Source organism: Lycorma delicatula, chromosome 1 (genome assembly GCF_047948215.1).
Source record: "Lycorma delicatula isolate Av1 chromosome 1, ASM4794821v1, whole genome shotgun sequence".
NCBI lineage: Eukaryota > Metazoa > Arthropoda > Insecta > Hemiptera > Fulgoridae > Lycorma > Lycorma delicatula.
The window spans coordinates 243,303,579-243,320,549 of NC_134455.1; positions in this window are offsets into that span (position 1 = coordinate 243,303,579).

The following is a 16,971-nucleotide window of genomic DNA, read 5'->3' on the forward strand; positions in this document are numbered from 1 at the left end:
TTTCTTTTTCTTTTACAGTCCTTTCAAACTAATCCTTTAATCTCATTGAAAGATTTTGTTGTTGAATTTTAGAATGATCACCGTTGTAGTCTCTTTATAATTCAATTATTTTTTTATTTTACTTCCTTTTTTTTAAAATGAATGAAACAGAAACTAATTTCATCGTAATCAAAATCGATTACAACATTTTCGTTAACAAATGAGAATATTTCCGGTTTCAAAATCATCGCATATCAGTTAAAATAAAATAAAAAAAAAACATGGATTTATTCCTACCTGGCCATAATATTAGAGTGAATCTCTTTTTAAATGTCATGCAGGCGTACAGGAATGACAGGTTATATCAATCATTTTTGATGGACTTATTTCTTATACACTGTTTCAAAACCATCTGTTTTGAAATACGATTTTATCCACAACAATATTTAAGCGAACAAGTAGAACCGATGTTTTAATTTATTTAGCGATGTTTGTACCAAGTAGTCTTCACCATATACTACAACGTCTATTTTTATATCTGACTCGTAGATGTAAGCGTTTTTAGTAGCACTTATTTAAAGATAAAATTAGTATTTCTGTTAAGTGTTAAGAAAATTGTGTACATTTTCTTTAAAATAATTGAAAATAATGAATTAATTTATAACTCACTTCAAGAGAATTTAAAAATAACTCGTATTATAATAGAGTAACGAATTTCTAAACTGAGGTAAATTTTAATTTTCAGCTGTCCTTAATTAATTTTTATTTATTTTATTTACCGATTTATTTTTTAACTTTTCTGTTATCGTGTAAACCGTAAAGTTTTTCTTTTATGAAATATGTACCAATAAGTAATATCATTTTATCATAATTTAGGGTATAATTAAGATAAATGATTACTTTTTTTTATTTATTTGAGTTGCATCAACCTTATTGATCATTAGCGTCACCTGAGTCACATGTGTATAATTTTAAATTACAGCATGCTGCTGTAGCAGTATGTACAATTCAGGGATTTAAGACAGATTTAGAAAACACATACTTAATAAGAATTTGTACTTATAATTCACACTTTCATATAATGTTGAAAATTCAAGTCCTTCAGATAAGTAAGAGTTTTCTTATAGTATGTACATTATTTAATTACTTTTCTAGATCTTGACGTATCTTGTGTTTCATTCTTTGTGTTTGGTAGAGTGGACAGTATAATAATGTGCATTACTAATAGATAATCCTGGCAAAATTAACGTAGATTTCGCTCCTTATTCATTATAAGATGTACAGACTGAAATTAGCGTGTCCTATTCTCAGTCCAGTTATTACTTGTTTTCTCCTGATATGATATGATATCCTTTTTGGATATTTTCCATAATATGATGTTATTGTATTTGAAAATTTGGTGAAATAAAATTGTCAATTTTTTTTCTTTGATATCTGCGAAAATTAAAGAAGTATCAATGATATAAAAATTAAATTATCATCACGATAATGTAATAGAATCTCATACAGAATCGCGTAAAGAAGTCTGTAGAATCATGTTTCTCTGAACGTGAACGTAGGTTAATGTTGTAAATCTAATTTCATTATACATCCTACTCTTTAATTTTTAATGAAAACATAAAAGATTTATACACATTTAGATTAGATAGTAAATTTAGTTCTGATTATACTGTAAACAAAGATTTTATTTACGACTAACTATACGTTTTACGTTGCGTGTGTTATTACACTTTACCAATTTCGTTTTCTCATTCTTTAATAACTCCATCAGTACTTTGTTTTTTAATTTTTCAAATAATTGATCATGAATTTTACATCAGTGAAAATAATTAATTGATCAATTTGAAGAAAAATAATTAAATATTCTTGCGCAGAACTGCGCAAGAAGACCAAACTTTCGTTATTGTATTTTGTTTTTTTTTGTATTATTTTTTACGTAAGAAAAATACAAAACATAAATTAAATGAGAAATAAAAAAGTATAATTTTTTATTTATTTAATATTAAAATATATTTTCTGTTTAAAGAAATTAAATTATTTTAACCATAATTTCATGAAATAATTAAAAATAAAGAGTGGACCCTACACCCTAGACGCAAGCATCAAATTTAAATTGACTCACCACTATGATCACTGCATAAACGCATATGAAAAATACCAAAGTCAACATAACCTACACTTGAGGTTTTGTTGACATCAATTGTCATCGATCTTAAATTGAGCGTAACTAAAGAGTGATTCAACTAATCTTTCAAATTTACAATCAGTTTTTAAGAATCAATCAAATTTTCATATGTACAACTTAAGGTACACATTACAGCATATCTAAATTCCAGTGAAATATTTCTAATAATTTTAGAGATTTTTCAGCGCTAAATTGTACACATAGGCATACATATATATATATATATATATATGTATATATATATATATATATATATATATATATATATATATATATATATAAAAGGAGATTACATTTTAAATGAATAGTATTTTCGTACTCTTCATACCTCAAAACGTAAAGAGAATTCAATTTGACCTCCCAATCCCACCGCACGGCCTAAAATAACACAGTACCTTTTTTCAAAAAGTCGGTAAAAAAATTAAGTGAAAAATAAAATAAATGATGTAATTAATAAATTTTTTATTAATATTTGTAATTTTTTCTGTTTTTCTTTACGTGTTTTACAAGTCTTTTTAACTGATTTTGTTTTTCAAAAAAGCAATGAAGAGGCAATTGGTTAATGATTAACCACTATCAAAGTAGGTGAGCATCTGTTTAAGTTTTACAAAGAATAAAAAAACATTTTTTGATAAACAGAAATCTGTTAAAAATAGATTTGTTAAAAGAAATCGGTTAAACAGAGATCTGTTAAAAAGAGAGAATTAAGTATCCAATCTACACTTCGTACACTAGAAGAAAGTAAAACAGTAAATTACACTAACCACCATAACTTGGCCCGTGAATTAACCTTTTTACTCTTACATTGTAAAAAAAATCTAAAAAAAATAAATAAATAAGTTGTTAAATTCAAAAATCTCTTATTTAAAATTTATAAAAAAATACTTGCGTGCCGTTTTTCATTTTTTTTTTTTTTTTTTTTTTTTAATATGTGGTAAAAAACAGGTTTTCAGAAGTTTTCGGAAAATGATAATTTTTACAGCTATAAAAATATACACAACGACAGTAAATTACATTTTAAGATGCGATTACCATTTTTATTCTTCTTTCGATTTCAACTCGATAAAATGATTTTTAAAATGCCCATGAAGTAATTTTTTGGCAGGAATAGAAGTTCATTTTGTCAACAGATGGGGTTTTTTTGATAAATTCTGTACCTTTCGAATAAGCAATCCACCTCAAGTTTGACTGTAACAATTTAAAATTGAAGTAAAACGATGGAGACGAGTGATGGACGTAGATTTTAAAGTATTTTACAAATTAAATAGATCTGCTTGGAATAGCAGTTTTTACTTTCGTTCAAGCAATCACAATTTCAAGTAAAGATACTGTAACGTCATTAGAAGTTTGTATACAAGTTACTAACAAATTGTAGCTACTACATATTGCAATCAAACTGTCTCAAATTGCAGTTCTTCGCTCGCCCCTTTAAGTTTATAAATTTTTAATTTATACATGTTTCAAATCTACATATATGTAAATTGATAGAATCAAATGCTTGTTCCACTGGCGACTGAAACCATACCAAATTTATGGCGAAACTTCCATCAGATCACGGGGTGTCCTTTTACAAAGTAAATGTCATAGGCATTTTAAAATTAATTCCTTCGAATTGAATTCGGCAGAGTATTAAAAAATCTGACTACAAAGTTGTAATATTTTCCTGGCATATGTTATCTATTTTTATACAATGGAAAAAAAAAATGATTTTTTGTTCAATAAGTTTCAATAAATTCTTAGTATCCTAAGAATTTTTTTGGGGGTAGAGGTGAATTATGGTGAAATTTTATTGAAATATTATTTTTAAATAAACCGAAAATTAATTTAATGTATACCAAAATCTATATTTTTAAACTGATCGCCTCTTCTACCCCAGAATTTTTACCAAAGTATATTTTTTGGTCATTTGCACTACTACTATGCTTAGAAAGAAAAAAGAGTTTGGTTGAAAATATGCAACAAATAAAAAGGCAGCTTTTTTTGATTCTGAGAGAAGAGTAGAATTTGGGGGGGGAAATCTATTTATAAAAACGGTAAGATAAGCATGTTCACATGAAGTGAGCTTAACAGTGGGATTATGTTTGCAAACGTTTAAGAAAATTGAATCAAAAAACTTCATACCTCGACTCTTTTAGATATTGATCACAAACGTTTACAAAATAATTGCTCCATTTACGAGAGTTTCTGTATTAAATTTCATCAAAATCAAATTATCCAGTCAAAAGTTCAAACACGCCAACACACCTACATACGTACATAGGTACGAACATTACTTACCATTTTAATTTTTTAAGGGGTTTCTGCCTCATCAAACGTCGAGAAATGTAAAATACCCATTCGCAACCTAATAACTGATTACCATACTTTCCTTCTTGCAGAACAGCCCTAGAGCTACGGTATCAGAAAAATAAAAAGGTAAAATAAACAAAATCGCCAATCAGATCCCTGAATGTGCTTCTTTTTACAATAGTTATGTTTTTATACTTTTCTAAATTTTACTTTTCCGAAAATCTTCTAAAAAAAACTAAGGTATTTTTTTTGTTTTTAACCAATTAAAAAGGAAACGGAAGATTTCACACAACAGAAGTAAAACGTTGTTTTATTCATTCTATGCAGAAAATACTGATCGAGTCAATTAGTATAATTTAATTATTTTGATGAAATACGAAAAAGTCACCCACAAAGTTTATGTCACTTTATCATAATGATTTTAATTTAATTTAAAATTCTCTTACAAATTGAATACAACCGTAGTTTTTTTCAATCTTGGAGATAGACTAATATTATACACAACTTTGTATGAGCCATGTAATACGTCAGTATCCAGTAATCCAGGGATTGCATCTGAACGAGTAAAGAACTTGCCCTATACCCATAACTTAGAGCAAATCACCTTTGCAATGATGCCTAAGATTTAATATTATGTTACTTAAAGGATATTGCATGAGGTTGAATCTATCTTTCCAGCTTTTGACTACAAACACATATTCGGGTAGAAAAAAAATGTTAATACCTCATAGAAGTTACAAATAAATTCCGATTTAAAATATACTAATCGCAAAATATTTCTTATTAGAGATTTATTAACTTCGTATACATTTGAAAACTATTTAATGCCGTAGGTGTATTGAAGTTTTTGTTGTTAATTCTCTATTTATTTGCTATTAATTTTAATAAGCAAGATCTGTTTACAATTAATTTATGGTTACTTTCTCCGGATTAAATTGTTTGCTGAAATTGAATACAGAGCATTCAATGAATTTCAGTGTTTAATAACTAAGTATACAATTACAATGTTTAATTAAACAAATCCAATGACAATATCACATTTTTACTTAAATGAAGATTATTGTAATAGGCATGGACTAAAAACAAGTTAACTACGTATATTTACTAAACGATTTTAAAGGTTTTTTTTTTATAGTTAAAAAAGAAAAAAAAGTCAATTCGTAAAACACCTATAATACTCGTTTTATTATCGAGTTTTATTTAAGTGAAAGTTATTGTTATGTTGTATAATACTGTTTTCTTTTTGAAAAACTTTTGTCCGCAAACATCTCAAAAAAAAAAATCAACAGAATATCTCTAATGATTTAAAACCTATTTTGTCTTTGTGAACGTACTTCCAGTTTTGGTCGCATGTTAAATAATTAAATATGGATTAATTATTAGTTTCTATCAACCCGTAGGAAGTATGTTGCTAGGTGATTTAGATTTTGTAAATAATTATTTAATAGGTACAACGTAAGATTAAACTTAATGGTTCCGATCAATCAAATAATATATCAAAACACTTTCTACTAAGTAGCCATACATCATCCACTTTAAAATGACAGGATTAATTTACTTTCCCAATAAAAGAAAATTAATTACATTTTTTAATAATTATTACTTATATTAGATATATATAAAACGAATTATATATCATTAATATAAACATATTATAATATGATAAGGTCAAATGGATTTAATATCTCATCACATTGGAGTTGTCGAAAAACATCAATTAAAAAAATTATGTTCAATTTTTTTAATGATTCTTAATCATAAGTAATAGGGATGTAGGATGTAGGGGGTATACCAAAATGAAACTACTAGCACTAGATAGGGAATGTTCGAGAGCTGCATCAAACCAGTCAAATGACTGAAGGCATCATAAATACTACAAAATTAATGCTTGGGAAATATTTTCTTTACTTATCAGATAATAACGAGATTATTCTTGAAACTTCAATAAATTTGGGTCAATTAATTTTCACCATTCAGTAATTATTTAGACCAAATTAACAAAATGTTTAATAATGATATAGAGCCAAAATTAAATGTCAATGTTAGAATATAAAGAAAATGTTTATTTAAACAAGTTAAACCCGGGTTTTAAGACACCAAAGCTTTTTAATATGTTAAGCAAATATTTTTATCGAATTCAATTCTAGCAATGAACAGAATTCAATAAACTATTTTACAAAAAAGTTGAATTTTAAAACATTCAGATATATAAAAAAAAACTGAAATCCCAATTCAGTCATTCTAAAAGAATAATCCTGCTAGAGAAAATTCTTATCAAATGCTTCTGAAATTGAAATATTATTAAAAATTTAAACCTAAAATATGTAAATGAAATACAAAAAATTAGAATATAGAAATTTATAACCTTTATTTAACCCTATCTTTAGACGTACAATATTCCCCTGTTTTGAATGTGTGTTCCACAAATAGGCTTATTCATTTACTTCACTGATTATTTTTATGAAATCTGTACAAAAAATGAAGATAATAAAGGGAATATTACAAAGTTTTGCAAGATTCAAGATAGCAGCAGCATTGCATTAATATATTCGGTAGTTAATTTATTCTTTAACGCCGCTATTTACTATCAATTTAATGAATTTGTTTTATAATATTATTTTATGTTAATGAAATAATTATGAATAACAGAACTTAAAAATTCACTCGTACGTCATTTCAATTCGAGTATATATCTGAAAGATAAATTTTACAGAATATATTTTGAGTACGTATGAAAATATTGTAATTTTTGCAATATCAATTACTATGAACCTACGTTATTAATTCACAATTAGCACAAAGAAAATACTATTTAATTTATTTTAGATTGTCGGTATTTATCATTATGTAAATAGTAACAGATTTTTTATAATCATAAGATAATCAGAGAGAGAACGTGTAAAATAAATAATATATATATATATATATATATAATAAGTAATAAGAAAATTTTACATTGACACTGGAAATTTTTTAAATCTGAATCCAGTACCTTACCGTTCATTCCATTAACCTTCCTGAGCTAAGAAAAATATGATGATTTTTTTTGGACCATTAACTCCTTCCTCTCTGGCTGATTTATTTGAAGCTGTTGTGCTAATTTTCAGATAAAAAATATCATTAATACTAGATTGTGATTGCTTTTCTGATTTTTCTTTACTTCTTTCTCCTTTTCTGTTTCTTTCTTCAGTAACTTTCCCATTTTATTTATTACTAACACACCATTTTTATAGAATTTCCAATTAATAAGATTAATTTCTAATTCTAGTTTCTTCTTACCCTTTTTCTCAATTTTAAATCTTACATGTTATTCATTATCTTCGTTTTTACTACATTTATTGAAATTAAAATTAGTATACCTTTAATTACGTAAAACTTTGAAATTTAACATTTTTGTCCCCGTTGTATACGTTGTGATCTGTTCACCTAGTTAAAAATAAGCAATCCTCCTCCCACGGTCCAATGAGATGAGAATAATATGTATGACTTCTAAATGAGTTGTAGTCTTGTACTGACTCAGGCTGACCATTCCAGAGACGAGTAGTTAATTGAATCCCAACTACCAAAATACACACAGGTATCCACCAAAAGTACTCAAATCCTTTATTAATCATGTATATAATCCTTTATTAATATAAAAGAAAATAAATTTTACAAGGATTTGAACCTAAGAACTTCCGACTTCAATAATCAGCTGTTAAACAACTGATTTACGAAGACGAGTTAACCACTAGACCAGCCGTCTAGTGGTTACACGAAGTTATGTAGACTACCATAAGACTGATGATCATGGTAGGCCGATCATCCAGCAACACCATCAGACCATCAGCAACACCATCCAGCATCATGGTAGGCAGACCTAATCAACACTAATCAACTTTTCAACTTATGACCTAAGTTGTATACGCTGTTTACCAGCTAAAAAAAAAATATTATGAATAAATAATTTCCAATATAGAAATATTTTAAACTGATGGTTACTTCACGGACGAATAGAATATAACCTATTTTGAAATTTAATAAATACTTTGTGAATACTAAATACCTATTCATAAAAGAGTCTTTAGTGTAAGCTAAATTAGTAAATTAAATTGTTTTTTTATTTTTTATACGAAAGTTTCATTATTTATTTCTTTATCTCAGGGTAAATCATTACCTTGTTACACATTAGTTAGTTAAAGAATTTTGAAGTAGTTATAGAATATCAATTTTGTCTACTTAATATTCTTTCTGGAATTTTAAATTATTGGAAAATAGCTCATAAGAAATATATCAGCTGACTATTGCACAGTCTAATAGGAAAAATAGAGTTAAAAGAAATCCTAATTGTGATCGGTAAGATATATAAAAAGTATATTTTATTTAAACTTACCAAATTTAATACAATATTACGAACACAACTAAATAGCAATGATAATTTAACCTAACTTATGACAAATACAATAATCAAATTATAAGATTATTTGTATAGTAAGATTTAGATTTCCTTAATAAAATTCCGTTCTTCTTGGAAATCGTTTACAGAGTAATAATTTCTTTTTGACCCAAAGAAAAACATTGTATAAAATCAACATGTTCATCCTTTAGATTTGTTATAATTCCTGACATATCGTTTCAAGTAATTTTTTACTCAATTCTTATTTCAAAATAGAAATCAAAATTGAAAAGAAAATTAGTAATTTTAATTACGTAAAACTAAGTAATTTTTAACTTTTTTCCCAATATATACTTTGCAATCTGTTCAACCAGTAAACAATAACCAATCCACCGTATTGGTCTACTGGAGAACGCGTCATTCCAAATCAGCTGATTTGGAAGTCGGGAGTTCCAGCGTTCAAGTCCTAGTAAAGGCAGTTACTTTTACACGGATTTCAATACTAATTCGTGGATATTGGTGTTCTTTGGTGGTTGGGTTTCAATTAACTACACATGTCAGGAATGGTCGAACTGAGACTGCACAAGACTACACTTCATTTACACTCATGAATATCCTCCTCATTCATCCTCTGGAGTAATACCTGAATGGTAATTACCAAGGCTAAACTGGAAAAAGAAAGAAAGAAGAAGAAAAAAGTAAACAATAAGCAACTCCCCAATGAAATAAGGTTGATATGTAAGACACGTAAATGAGATTTACTCTTGTTCTGACCATTCCAGAGACGTACAGTGAATTGAACCCCAACCGCCGAAGTACACCGGTGGCTACCCTCTAGTTTTCAAATCCGTATAAAAGAAAATAAGTTTTAAAAGGAAAAATTTATTCTATTAAGAGTAAAAAGTTATTTTTTATTTTTTACTAAGTTATTTTTATTAAAATTTATGATTAATTAATACAAAATAATCTATTTCACTCGGTGACAACCAAATGTGGAGTTTGGCGGTGGTCAGCTTTACTAGTTTAAAACTTGTAGTCTAATACGTCAGTTGAATGTAACTCACCAAGCGCATCCAACCTTAAAACCTTGTTCCTCCTTCAAAGTTTACTTTTCGGATGTGGAAATGGAAAATTTGCACCAACATTAGTATTCTCAATTTGTTATACTACATCATTCAGCACCATAAACTTAAATTGTTTATTTCATTTATGGTTTTATTGTATATTGCAGTACTATATTTTTATATCGTGAACCCAAGTCTGATATGTATACTCGGAGTCAGCTTGAGAAATTGTAAGACTTATTTTAGCAACGACAAAATATTTATTACAATAAGTTTATCAAATTTCATTTCAAATACGTTTATAAATAAATATTTTTTTTCACGGTTACCAAAATAAATGTTTGTGTAAATTTACTTTTTTTGTAATTGTTTGTTTATAAAAACAAAACTAAGCAGTAGAAATATTACATACCTACCAAACAAATTTTCATCCTAGAAATACGTAAACTAAATTTCTCCAACTACTCAAAATTTTGTATTAGACTAACAAGTAATTTCAAACACAGACGTAATGAGTGAATAAAATTGATTCGGTTGCAAACATAATCAATATTTATTATTTTATAAAAAACCAATCAAAAAGAAATACACGCGAGCACCTATGTAATATCAAAACTAATATATATATATATATGGTAGGTTAGATTCAAGTCTTGTCGAGTGAGGTTGAATTCTGCTACGCTCCACGCTTCGTTGCTGTTACTGTGCTTTATATTTATTATTTTTGTTGTTGTTTAGTTAATTAGTTGTTTTTCGTTTTTCTATTTTGTTTTATTAGTTGTTTACGATCGGTTATGTTGAGTTTTATGTTTATTTTGTAGTGGACTAGCCGGGTAGCCGTCTTAGCTATTTAGGTTACCATGTTGTTTTTTACTGTAGTATTAAATGTTTATCTTACGTGTTTAATTTATTATGATGTGGTTTTAGGCGCTTGTTTATGTATATTGTTATTGCTTTTGTGCGTTTTTTACGGTTATTATACGATTACTAGTGTTTATTTTGGTAAGTACCTAAGGTTGCTACGAGGTATTTACCCATTGCTAAGACTTTGTTTACATTTTTACTTTGTTTATATTTGTGTATTTTTTTTTGCTCCATTTGGGCTATAAACTGATTAATTCCTTACAGTTTATTGATTTTAGACGCTTTCCAGTGTTTATGGATTTTTTTTCGACTAATGGCTCACCCTAGTGGCTCTGGGGTTATAACCACATCCGTGGGAGAGAAGTTCTCTGTTTCGGTTGCTTGGGGCGATTCCAGCATGGATTCGGGTGAGAGGCTGTCGATGGTGAAACCATCGGTGAAGCGGAGGCTGGTACTCTCTTCCCCGATTACTGATGACCAGAAGAAGTTGCTAGCCGGTGATCGGAGATCGATGACGTCCACGGCGGAGGATGCGGTGGTGAAATCTGATTTGGAGAGGGGTGTGTCGCAGGCTGACGAGACCCGCATGGAGGAGGACGAGGGCTAAGAGTTGTGGAAGCTCTACCCGCAGGGAAGATCTGGTGAATGATTTGATCCAGAATGTTACGGATCTGTCAACAGAATGTCACCACGAAGCTTAAGATTAAGAGGTGTTCGAAGGGGATGAGCGGTCTTGCACGGCAGATTCGTGGGTTATGGGATGTTTCGTGGGACGTGAGCTACCTGCAATAGTGGACAGGGCAAACACAAATACTGGTAACGCTGAGGACCACGGCTGCCAGACAGTGTGATGATGGTGCCGGTCTACGGGCACGTTGGTTATCCGGACCGATCTATGTGTGGCAGGCACTCGTAAGCGAAGTTGCTGATAGTGACCTGACTCAGTTGATTCTTCAGAAATGGAATAAGGTAGATTTACATCACCGACGTTCTGCAGGATGTTGTTGGTGTTGGGGGATCTCCTCAGGCGTGGCTGGTTGATCTGGCGACTAGCATGGATTATTGAAGATGAACTGGCTTCCTGGAAAAGGATCCTACGAAGTAGGATCTCCTAATCTCCTACTTCGTTCTGGTACGCTGCGAGCGGGCCAGATGTTGGTCGAGAGGTCCAGCTCTACGGATCTAACCGGTGGAGCTTTGGATGTTGAGAGATCCGGTTATGTGTTGATCTTTGACTCCCACTGAAGGTAGGACTCTCTACCTTGGTTCTGTCGATTCCTCAGGTTGTGGCGGCGGATGAAACGGTATGTTTCTGGGGATCTGCTGGGCGGGTGGGACTCTTAGTTTACTCTTTGAAAACCAAATATGGAGATCAGCGGCGGTCAGCTTTACTAATTTACAAACTTCTGTGGCTGCAGCTCTGCAGTCTAATACGTCGGTTGAATGAAATTCATCAAGCACATTGAAATTTAAATCTCTGTTCCTCCTTCAAAGTTTTTTCGGATGTCGAAATGGAAAATTTCTTATCAACGTAGTATTATCAAATTTTTTTATAATATAGCATTCAGTACCTAAATTTATATTGTATATTTTATCACTGTATATATTTATATCGCAAACACAATCGAATTTGCATACTATTGGTCAGAAAAATTGCAAGAGTTACTTTTTACCAACAAAAATTGTTGTACAATAATTTTATGAAATTTTATTTAAAAAAAGTATATAATTATTTTTACTCATGGGTATCAAACGAACTGTTAAAGCATAAAAAGTATTATCAAATCGGTTTACGTATTCTTTTCAGTCTTTTCAGTTAAACATGTGAAGCGACTGAAGTACTGCTATTACTAATATTTTGATAATTAATTGAAATATTATCAAATTTATAATTCTATTTTACAGATTATAAATTAGAATACACTAATAGGGTAATCTATCTTAATACACAAACCATCAAATACATTTTTAATAAAGCTCTACCTCTAATATATTTTTAAAATTAAATCGAATTAAAATAAACAATGTAATTTTTGCTTAATATTTTCTTTACTATGGCCTTAACAGGCTTTTAGTGTACTGTCTGTTTAAACAAAATCATTACAACTGATCTTTATAAGTTCGACAACGATCTTTTAGATATAAAAAAAATATACACAGTATATATTTTTAACGATTATAAATGTTAAAATAAGCTATAATATTATTAACCCTAACATTTTTAATGTTGAATTTTTCTAATAAATTATTAAATAAAAATCAATAGCTTTAATGAAACCATTAAAAAATTCTACTTAAATCTGAATTTATTATTCAAGTTTACTTTCTAGTAAAAATAACAGTTCAACACAAACCTTTTTACTGAGGAAAGAACTGTTTCTTTCCATTTAATATCACATTCAATATGAGAATATTTAGGCTAAATGTATGCACAAAGTCGAACCCAGAAAATGTTCTCATATTTTCTAATAAAACATTCATAGTATGCGTTTTAAATTTATTTTTATTCGTAAGACAACTGTTTGCATTATTTAACAAATCAGTCTACAGATGACAAAAATAGATTACAAAATTTCCTATAATAAAAGTCAAAGATATTTTTGGAATTCTAAAATAATTTCAGTGAACTTCAACATCTCAATTATTCAAACAATATTGTTATTTAAAAAGAGATATAAACTTTATACAGTTAAAATTGAATTAAGCCAACGTTGTTAGTCAAAGTATCTTCTTTAAGAAGGGCTAACTTCAAAGTTTTATACGAACAAGGAAATTCACTACAACCCGGTACGTAATTAATCATTAATTAAACTAAAATGATCCTTTATATGTACTTCTACATAGTAAGATTTATTAGATTATCAATTAAAAAAAAAATTAAAGCCTGATAAATTACCTCTAAACAATTGAATTTTTAACTCAATCGATAAGAGGGTAGTTTACAGAAACTTAACCTAGAACTCCAAAATTTTATAAAGCTTATAAAATTAAGTAAATCAGAACATGATAAATTTTATTTTTAGAAGCTCTTCTTAGTTTTATTATTTAGTAAATTGTGTAATATGCACTGAACTTAAAGGACTACTTAAAAGAACTTAAAAAATAAATATTTAATGAAATATACTAACATTTCACTTCTTTAATCAGAAACTGTACAACATAAAGGTAGACAGTTCTTTTTAACGCTAATTTCTTTTAATAATCTACTCTGAATTTAAATTTATTTATTTCTATCAAAAAGTTTTTAAATTTCCGAATATTGCGTAAATTATATCAGGAAATCGATTCACTACCTAAAACTAATAAGCTAGATTCTGTTTAGTATAATAAGTGTTCGTATTTTTTTTATAATAAACTATGACTAAAATTTGCAATTTGTTTTATGAACAGACATACATATCCAGATGCTGTGCAGATGAAGTTCAAAGCCGACGTCAAAGAAACAGATAGCACTACTGTATAAATATGTTAAATTACTATAATTTTTATTGCTTTTGAAACAGTATTCTAAGAATCACTAAACAATGAAAAAATTAACAATTTAATAAAATGGAGGATAGAGTAAATATTGTAATGAAAAAATAATTGAATTATTTTACGTGTTATTTCGTAACATTGTGCAGAAAGGTAGATTTTTAAAATCTGCCCACGTAGATATTTCTTGTATGAAATAAACATCCAAAAGTCATTTTATAATACTTAAAAAATATATATATATTATTATTATAATTTTAGTTACACTTTATTTTTCAGGTAATTTATTACAAAATATATGTATGTTACCACAATCCAAAATATTGTAGATCACCTGATATGTGGTACCAGACATAACCAAAACTAACATAAAAATTCTCAGGAAAATAATTATCCCCTACCTGGTATAAAAGGAAAATGAGGAAAAATTGGTAACCCTTAGCTTTATTTCTGAACCAAATGTTCAGCTGCCCTTCGGCCTGTCAAACCCACAGAAATGAAGAAAATGTTTAACCCTACGAGTGAGGCTTTTCTCTATTCACCACAAGGACCTGTTATGAATAAATAAGGAGAAGCAACTCTGTTCACTGTTTCTTGTGCATCACCCGTAAATTAGTAATGTAAAAAAATAGAGGGAGATATTGTAAAAATATATCATCAAAAGTCATTTAGAACTAATAAATCTAAATATTTCAAACTAATAAAATCTAAATTATAAAAATAATTGCCTTTACTCGTTTAAATGTTAAACAGAGCAACGCAACTTTGAAAATAATAGATTTTAATATTGATGAAATTCTAGATTATAGTATAGGTTAATTTTCAAGTAGTTTATATTAATTTATATTATTATGAAAAGGAGAAATAATAGCAATAAAATCAATAATAATTGATTGTTTTAAATTTTAAAAAAAATGAAATACGAGTAACATTAAAATAAAATACTTTTAAATATATATATATATATATATATATATATATATATATATATATATATATATTATATATATATATAAAGAAACATTTCCAGAGTAAAACGTTTAAAACCAAAACGATACAATAAATAAATAAAACAGCAAAGTAGTCAGAAAAATATTTCTACCGTATGAAAAATACTCGTAATATATGAAGGGCTTATATTTCCTCTGGACTAGTATTGATTCATTGATAAAGATTTTAAAATTTAATATTTTAGAAAGCCTTTAAAGATAATATAACCTTTTTCCTTGATGCTACTACTACACATATTACTATACAGTATAATTTCTGAGTATATTAAATTAAAAATTTCTAAAATACTGAATATGTAATTTATTTTTTGTCATCCTTCACTCGACTAGTTTGTTTCATTTCTCGGTAAATCAGACTTATTCTTAAGACAGTGAATTAGTAATATTTTCGTGTTACGGATTAATAATAATATTAGTAGTATTAATTATAGTATAGTAGATCAACATATTAATATTATTTAGTATTAACTATTTACGATGAAATTTCCATAAAAAATAAGAGTTCATCGTATGAGTTAAGTAGGCTTAGCAATTTAGCAGTGTACTTAACAAGGTTTACTTTTTAGTTTCTATTAGTAATTTTAATTGGTGAAGAGTCGTTGCATAATTAGTTTTCTTTAGTAATATATAATATGATGTCGTATTTGAATTATTCAGGAAAAAACTTCGTGGATTTTGAACTTCTTAGACGTCTAGTTTTCATTGTAAGAGTTAAGTAGGCTTAGCAATTTAGCAGTGTACTTAACAAGGTTTACTTTTTAGTTTCTATTAGTAATTTTAATTGGTGAAGAGTCGTTGCATAATTAGTTTTCTTTAGTAATATATAATATGATGTCGTATTTGAATTATTCAGGAAAAAACTTCGTGGATTTTGAACTTCTTAGACGTCTAGTTTTCATTGTAAGAGTTAAGTAGGCTTAGCAATTTAGCAGTGTACTTAACAAGGTTTACTTTTTAGTTTCTATTAGTAATTTTAATTGGTGAAGAGTCGTTGCATAATTAGTTTTCTTTAGTAATATATAATATGATGTCGTATTTGAATTATTCAGGAAAAAACTTCGTGGATTTTGAACTTCTTAGACGTCTAGTTTTTTTAATTATATGTGATTATTCAGAAAATTTATGTCATTAAACCAGCAAAAGAGAGTGGTAGTTTCTCATTACATCCAAAACATCAAACAATTGTAACGGCAAACAATTGTATTTATATATAATCATATTTGAAATACTGCTACCACACATAAAATGGGGAAAATATTATCATGTATTTCATTCTGTTAAGATATACATTATAAAATATGTTTTACCGTAATAATAATAAAATCGTTGGATAATATTATTTATTATTAGGTGATAATAATGTAATATTTCAGTACATATATTCAATCATTCATTTCAATATATATATATAATATCATCATTCAATTTTTTTTTTTTTTTTTAATGATGAACTTAAGCTGTGAACTCACTGGACAATAGCGAGGATAATAGAAGTTTAGAACGACCCATATCTTAGATCATGGTGGTGATGTGTGATGTTTTTCTTTTTCGGTTTAGCCTCTTCAGCCACTGTTTCAGAGGCGTGCCCTAGGCACGCCCTCCGCAGTTAGGTACTCTGGGCAGGTTGCCCTGGCGGGCGGAGTTTTGGAATGGGATTACTACGTGTCCAAAATTGATTATCTCTTGTGTAAAAATATTTTTTTTTTTGGAAAATGAAAATAGATATAACGA